Source organism: Nycticebus coucang, chromosome X, assembly GCF_027406575.1.
Source record: "Nycticebus coucang isolate mNycCou1 chromosome X, mNycCou1.pri, whole genome shotgun sequence".
NCBI classification, from domain to species: Eukaryota; Metazoa; Chordata; class Mammalia; order Primates; family Lorisidae; genus Nycticebus; species Nycticebus coucang.
In genome coordinates this window covers 22,402,294-22,410,374 of record NC_069804.1, presented here as the reverse complement: position 1 = coordinate 22,410,374, position 8,081 = coordinate 22,402,294, and the positions used below count along the sequence as shown (strand labels likewise).

At 40.4% G+C, this 8,081-nt stretch overlaps 1 non-coding gene across 1 annotated transcript; it reads right to left on the bottom strand.

Annotated features, from left to right (window-relative positions):
• Positions 1-202: 202 nt before the first annotated feature.
• On the bottom strand, positions 203-303 carry LOC128578897 (small nucleolar RNA U13). Its single transcript, XR_008377989.1, has one exon. It is a non-coding gene; the product is annotated as a small nucleolar RNA U13 (small nucleolar RNA).
• Between the last annotated feature and the right edge of the window lie 7,778 nt (positions 304-8,081).

Sequence of the window (8,081 nt, the reverse complement as noted above, 5' to 3'; positions counted from 1 at the left end):
AAGTATTACCAATGTCTGTGTTGGGCAGTGGGGTACTAGTTGACTCAAATCCACTAGCTTAGCCCCCAGTTTAGTCAAGGTGTTTCATATTAAAATGCTGCACTGGCCTGTGTGTGAAAAGTAGTTTTTATTAGTAGTACTATACAGTAGATTTTGGTGCCTGCTTTCACTTCCTATGGGGGGAATTTTTTTTTTTTTTTCACATCAGATGGGTAATGTGCTGCTGTCATAACAAAGTTTGAGGGAGGCATATCTCACGTGAGCATGGAAACACAATCACCACACTTAGGATTATGAAAAGATCTGGTGATGTATTTTGAGGACAAAGATCCAAGGTCATTTTTATTCCTTCCTTCTCAACTATCAGACCTTTAATATTTCAAGTTTAAAAGACAAAAAGAACTATGTCCATCATTGAAAATATTTGCTGAATGGTTTGGGGATGAGATCCCTCATAGTCTGACCTCATAGTCTGATGAGACATGGGTGCAAGTATTTTATTCGGGAGGTGACTACAGGAAGCTCTGAGAGGGAAGTGAGACAGTAAGGGACGGAAGCCAAAATAGGCATAGTCTTTTTTTTTTTTGTCAAAAAGACATTTTATTATTATTGAGGATAGTTTGAATTGAGTTTTCTACTTTATGCAGCTTAAAGAACCCTAACTGTTTCAGAGTTGTCACTAGGAGTAGAGCAGAGTAGAGCACATCAAGTAACAATCCTTGGAAGTGGCTGTGTGGAAGAGGTAAGTCAGAGGGAAGCTTAAGTTTTCTGTCATTTTCACTAGGCATGGTCTTGATAAGGTTGTTCTCAAGGGTGGATGACCCTCAGTCCTGTTATGAACCTCTGGGATATTGTGTACAACATGGTTCAGAGTTATCCTACCTAAGGGGGGAGGAAGTTGGGGTGTGTATCCGTGCACTCCCATCCTTCATTGGTCAATAGCTTCTGTGGGAGGGGTATTAATTCTTGGCTCTTCCTGCCAGCCCCATGTGCACACAGAGCACGCTCTTAGGGAAAGCCTTCAGGTGGAGCACCACAGAGGCTTTCTGTAGGAGAATAGTGAGTGTTGGAAGGGGCACCAACAGCCTCGGCCATACCAAGGACCTCTTTTCATGTGCCACCATACTGGGAGTGGCCAGAAAGGTTTGGTATTTTGTTGGTGGCTTAGAGTTCAAATTGATGATAATTCAGGCAGATCTATAGGACATAATTTATGATAAATATTCAGGACACATGCTTATCTGCAACAAGTACAAACAAGTAGAAAATTATAAATTATATAATACAAATTACAAATGATAAAAGAATGCACCCTGTCTGCAAACTGATACGTTATACCGGCCAATGCTGGCCCCTTCCCCATTCTATACATAAACTTGTAGGATTTGTTTTTCGGGGGGCAGATTTAACAAATGTCATGGACATCAGGAAATAATTGTCATAACATGTGCATGATTACATTTATATACTTTACATATGATTTTTCCCACTACTGACAGGGAAAATATAAACAATTTTAAGCTGACACATGTATCCAAAAGTGTTTTTGCTGCCTATTTGATACAACTTCAGAGCTATTACTAATGCAAGTTGCCCTGTAAATTATGATACCAGCCCTGCTTCAAAGGCATATAGTAAAGAATAGTTGAGAACAATAGTGGTAAATACTGGAGATGTTCAGAGCTTTTGGTGCGTGAAGGGGAGCCGCGTAGTGTGTGGTGGAGGCTAGATGGAGGGTAAAGACCAGAATTTAAGGAATTGGTAAATAAAATAGCACCACTATGAAACATTTGTCTCATGCTTCTTCCTTTCTGAGTTCATGTGTTTTCCCCCACTGAAAGGTAAACTAAAGCAGGGGCTGTTAACTCAAAAAATTATTTATCAGGGTAAGGCCTTATCCTGCCAAACAAATGTCAACTGGAAGCGTAAGAAAAAGAAATATTTACTTTGGCTGGCTTGTATTTTGCTTTGGGTTTGACTAAAAGCCATTAGCATTTATTCCCAACTCCCCTTACCACCTCTAAATCACTGAGCCAAAGACTGGCTTCATTTTCTTGAGGTCATATTAGCTCTGGGCATGAGGGGGCCCAGTGATGCCCAGAAAGGGGAGCTAAATGATATAGTCAATATCTGCCTGAGCTTAGTTTTCAAGAGCTCACCTCGATGCATTGCATTAATAATTTTTAATAGTGATCTTTTTTAAAAAAACTAAAGTTATTTACTTAGGGAATCAACTTCATACGTTTCTTGAAATACTTTGTTGGTTAATATTTAATCAAAATATAACACACTAGAGAAATAAAGATACCCTACAGTTATAACAACATAATTATGGCATTCTTGTATGAAAACCAATATGAGTTTCCAGTTTTTTAAATTACACTTTGAGCTTGAATTCATTTCTGCACTCTGGCCTATGTTAGGATGGATGGAGTACAATCCTATTTTCTACAGTGCAGTTACCAATGGGATTGTGAAGTCTCAAGGGCTGGGAACCATTTCCAAAGATACGGGCTGAAGTTCTGCTTACTTTTTTTCCTCAGTGGGGTTGACTGTGTCCTCATGTCAGAGTATAGGCATGATTAGATGTATGGCCTCTAACTCCTGTGAGAGTTGGTACTTCATGTGCCACCTCCCTTGACAGGCAGGTGGAGGTAGCTGTTGAAAAACAGAGTGGTGAGAAAGGCGTGGCCATACTTGGTCTAGCATCATTCCAGATCATCACTATTGACACACATAAAAAAGGTAGATTTATCTGTGGGGTTAATGACTCCAATATACAGATGCTCTTTGACTTACAATGGGATTATGTTCCCATAAACCCATCCTAAGTTAAAAACAGTGTAAATCAAAACTTCATTTAATACACCTTTGGTTACCTACCCAGCATCATAGCCTAGTCTAGCCTACCTTAAATGTGATCAGAACACTTCCATCACTTCCATAGTCTGTAGTTGGCCGAAATCATCTAACATAAAGCCTATTCTATAGTAAAGTACTGAATATCTCATGTAATTTATTGACTATTGTACTGAAAATGAAAAACAGAATGGTTGTATGTGTACTTAAAGTATGGATTCTACTGAATGACCCCGACTTACACACTGCCATCAAGCTGAAAAATTGCAAGTTAAATTATCGTAAGTCAGGAGCCATCTGTATCTCTTCTGTGTGAGCTACCTTTGGATGTACACAGTGTGTCCTTGAGAGATGGCTGGGAAACCACGTTACAGTTGAAGGATCGGAAAGGGAAATGCAATATTATCAGAATCACCTCTACAGCTTCTAAAAATAACATATTGATCCTTTCCTCAATCTCTCACCAGAAATGGAAAAATCCACTCTTTTCCTTTATTGATAATCACTGCCTTGGTGAATCTATCAGTCAGGATCTAGTTAAGAAAAGAGAAACTACACAAGGAATTTAAATGGAAGGGATTTAATACAGGAATTAGCTACCCTGGTATTGTAAAGGCTAAAGAGCAAAGGGGAAGGCTGAGGGAAGCCAGAGATGAATAATTGCAGGAAGCAGTTATTAGCCCTGGGCTGAGAAAAGAAGAAGGCAAAAGTGGTGTTTTAGAATCCAGGAACCTGAGAGGGGCCCTGCTGAGGCTGGTGTCTGGACCTCAGAGGAGCAAGTGCTTTGCCACTGGTGCCTGGACCAATGAAGGGGTGAACCAGAGGGTGCTCCAATTGCCCCGATGGCATGGCCCAGTGAGTGAGGGGGAAAGGGCTGGTCCTCCAGCTGCGGCTGGCATCTCTGAGGGTACAAAGTGAGGCTGCTGTTAGAGAGATGGTGACAGAAACTGGGAAAGAAATAGGAAGTCCCTTTCCCCCTCTAGCAATACTCTAGTCTCCTCCAGGAGATCCCCAACATTCAATCTACTGCTGGTGGAACTGGACGGGAAGACAGCGAGCAAGGGACTCAGAGAAACATGGCTTTCAGAGTTCCAACTCTAGGATCACAGGGCAGAGTATAGGACTGTGGGCTTGGAGCTGAGAGACAGCAGGCTGCAATGATCCCCTGTCACTGACATGAGTCGGTCTTTGTCCTTTATCCTGGTTTCTTCTTTCCATTCCTACTCAGCCTGGCCTGTCCCTTGCTCAGACCCCCGATCAGGGAAGACTATTGCACAAAATGCAGATGAGCAGGCTTTAGTTGCTACTGCATGTCAACAATATTTTTTCCACTTCTGCACTTCTGGAGGAACTGCTAAAGCCTTGCATGTTAAATCGGATGGAATGGTGTAATTTTGATTTGACTTTAAAATATATCATTAATTTGAACAAGGTTTAAGAATATTGAGGCTGGAGAGAGACAACGAATGGAAGTGCACACATCAGAAAAGTTAAACTCAAGCACTAGATGAATGCAGCTCCCTCATAATCCCTTAGAAAATACTTTACTGTTTACAAGTCAAAAAATTCTTATTCTGATTAATTTGAGGGATTTAAAAAGGTCTTAAAATCCTCCTGGTTCACTTCTAAATGAACTAGCAAACTGTAAGATTCCCTTTGAACCATGTATGCCAATTGATCTTTGAGGCTGATGCAGGTGACAATGGAATTTTCCAACTGCACAGCAATATATACTTAATTATACGTAGTATTGTTAGAGACACTCATTTTTCATGGCATTATGAAGCTTTCACAACTTTGGCAAAGTCATTTAATAAAAGCACTACCCAGATTGTGGCCCTGATATTCTAAGTAACATCTCTAATCATCAGTGATTGGGCTTTGTAGGGGTTTTAAGTTTGTGATAAATAACTCTTTTTATAAGGGAGGGTGTGTGCTTTATTAAAAACATTTTATATTTGTCAGCGAAAGTTTTTGATAAGATAAGCTGCTTCAGTGGCTGACGTCATCATGTAAGTCCCAGCAATTAGCATGCTTATTTTTGGAAAACATTTGGGGAAGGATGGAAAGAAGGAAAGAAATACAGAAGGGGAAAGTTTGCAGGGAAAGGGTTGGTTGTTGTCTAAACAATCATTTGTAAAGTGCTGGAGCTGATGAACAAACTCTTGTTTGTGTCTGCCATTCATGGACATTGATTTCCTATCAAGGAAGTTAGAACCAACACCCAGAGAAGGTCATTCCATGCTCTGGGTTCCTTTTTTAGGTTTATGCCCTGGGTTCTCTCGGTCTCTGGGCCTTTTTCAATTTTTACTCCTGTTTTCTTATTCTTTGTCCTGGGCACATGTCTATCTCATCACAAGGCTTTTGTTTGAATCTCCAAACATCATCGCTTAGCTGCTGGGCTGGCAAGCATCACACTTTCATTTGCCATTTTAATTGTCTTCTCTCAGAAAGTGGCAACAGTGGTGACCTATGGTTTTAGATTCTGGGTATTCCTCCGTCCACTTCAAATTGTCTCAGTATCACAGACTTGGTTGTAGATAAATCAGGCACTTCTGAAAACAGGATGAAGTCTTTGAGACCTACAGCTATCTTTAATTATAGTACCTTATATTTGCATAATGTTTTAAAGCACCTTGTCTCCTATAAAGGGGCTTACCTCATTATATTTTCATTGTATTGTTTACAGGTCTGTCTCTTAATAGAATGTGAGCTTCTGGAGGGCCAAAAATATGTATTTCTCATCTGGCAGGCCCAGTGCCTGGCATGTGATTAGTGCTTTAATAACTGTTGAATATGGGATCAGTCTTGTACTAGATTTACTCACAATGTTATCATGAGGATTAGATGAGTCATTAGATGAGAAAAAAAAAAAAAAGGACCCTGATCACTGAGCCTGGTACATAGATGGCTTTCAGTAAATGTTTCTGAAATGAGTAGCAACTCTTGCAATGGGAACGAGATTGTTATCAGGGTACTTGTAAGGGCTAGAGCCCTGGAATGCAGATCTTCAGCTTCTGAAGGTGAGGGTTTTTCCATCCTACCTGCTGAATCTCACACTGACTGGCAGCCAGCAGAGCAGAGAAGCACTGTCCCATTGGTTCTCTAAATGAATACGATTATTCACTTGGATGAATACGTCATATGAGATCATCGTGATAATGCACCACAATAGAAGGGGAGCAAAGTGAAGAGACTTTGAAATAAATGAATGACTCCTCAAAGCACATATTCCTCTCAGAAATGCAATGGGGGTAGCAGGTAACTTCATTATTTAGTTTTGATTACATTTGGAGCAGGCTGCAGTGGAATTCATCTGGGTGAATGTTTAATCATCATTTTTGACTGTAAACTCGAGGAGGCCAGCTCTGTTTCCTCAGGCCTGGCACAGTGTCTGGGGTATGGTAGGTGTTGTTGTTGACTGTGTTAATGGGCTCAATTCTTCACTCCTCCCTTCCACATCTGTTGCCATCTGACTCTGCAGTTTGTCCCATGAAGGAGGCAGAATCTACTGGTATGTTCTTGCCTCTTGGTTTGGTTTTGAGTTTGGCTATGTGACTTGAATTGGCCAAAAGGCAGACCAAAAGCTTAGAAAGCACTCGAAAATAAGGCTTGTCTTCTTGTGCTTCTGCTGTTGCCAGGGGAGGTACATGACTGGGCTCACCTTTAGTCCCTGCAGGAGGATGAGGAATGTGGAACAGAGCTGAACTACCATAGCCGAACCCAGCCAGATCAGCCACCCCCAGCAAGAGCAGCAGAGTTGCTAGCTGAGCCCACCCTAGATCAGCTGACCATCATCCAACACACAGATCTGTGAGAGTATGACTGTTGTCTAAAGCTATGTAGTTTGGGGCATTTTTCCTATGGTATTTTTGTGGCGATAGCTACCTGCTTCTGATACATAGTGAATACTCTTTGAGTGAGCACATGACGGGTATCGCACAGCCAGGCGCCTTCTCAGGCGCTCATTTCACTTCCTAGCATTCTCCCCCACACCCAAAGAAGCTACTGGGCAGTGAAACATAGAAGAAAGTGCTAGATTGTGCATTAGGAGACTTAGGGAATTTATTTCTTTGGGCTTCTTTTGTTTATTTTACCATTTATTCCAGGAGTATAACTCCCTTTTCCTTTTTCTCTTATTTATGTATTTTAAAAATGTTTTTATTTACAAGTATTAAGTGGGTAGAAATGTTTTTAGTTACATGGATTGCTTGTGTAATGCTTAAGTCATAGCTGTAAGTTTGCCTATCACCCAAATAGTGTTCATTGTACCCATTAGGTAGGTTTTAGTCCCTCCCACCCCTGCTCGAGTTCCCACTAAGTTTTACTTCCCTCTGTGGACATGTGTGCTTATCGGTTAGTTCCAATTTAATGGTGAGTACATATGGTATTGCTTTTCTATTCTTTAGATAGTTCACTTAGGATAATGGTCTCCAGTTCTTTCTAAATTATTGCAAAAGTTATTAACTCATCCTTTTTAATGGCTGAATAGTACTCCATACATAGACCACATTTTACTAATTCACTTGGGTTGAATCCACATCTTTGCAATTGTGAATTGTGCTGCAGTAAACATTCTAGTTCAGGTGTCTTTCTGATAAAATGACTTCTTTTCCTTTGGGTAGATCCTCAGTAGTGGGACTGCTGGATCAAATGGTAGATCTATTTTTAGTTCTTTGAGTAATCTCTTTTAATGCACCTGTCACCAAAATAGTATTCATTATACCCAATAGGTAAGATTTTATCTCTTACCCACCTCATACCCTTCCCTCTTCTTAGTTTCCAATGTCCTTTACATCTCTTTGTGTCCATGTGCACCCATTGCTTAGCTCCCACTTATTAGTGAGAACATGTGGTGTTTGTTTTTCCATACCTGAGATACTTCACTTAGGATAATGCTCTCCAGTTCCAACCAAGTTGCTGCAAACTATTATTTTATTCCTTTTTATGGTTGAGTCGTACTCCATGGTGTGTATATATGCCACATTTTCTTTATCTACTTGTGAATCAGTGGGTACTTAGGTTTGTTTCACATCTTTGCAATTGAATTGTGCTCTGAAAAACATCTACCCAAAGGAGAAGAAGTAATTTTATTAGGAAAAAGGAGAGACTCAGGTTTTAGCAGTGGCTCTGCTAACTTTAAGCAGCTTCATTGAGACAAATCTACAAAGTGAGGATAATTGCATGAAATACATGTCCTGGAAATCTCATAGGAAAAATAA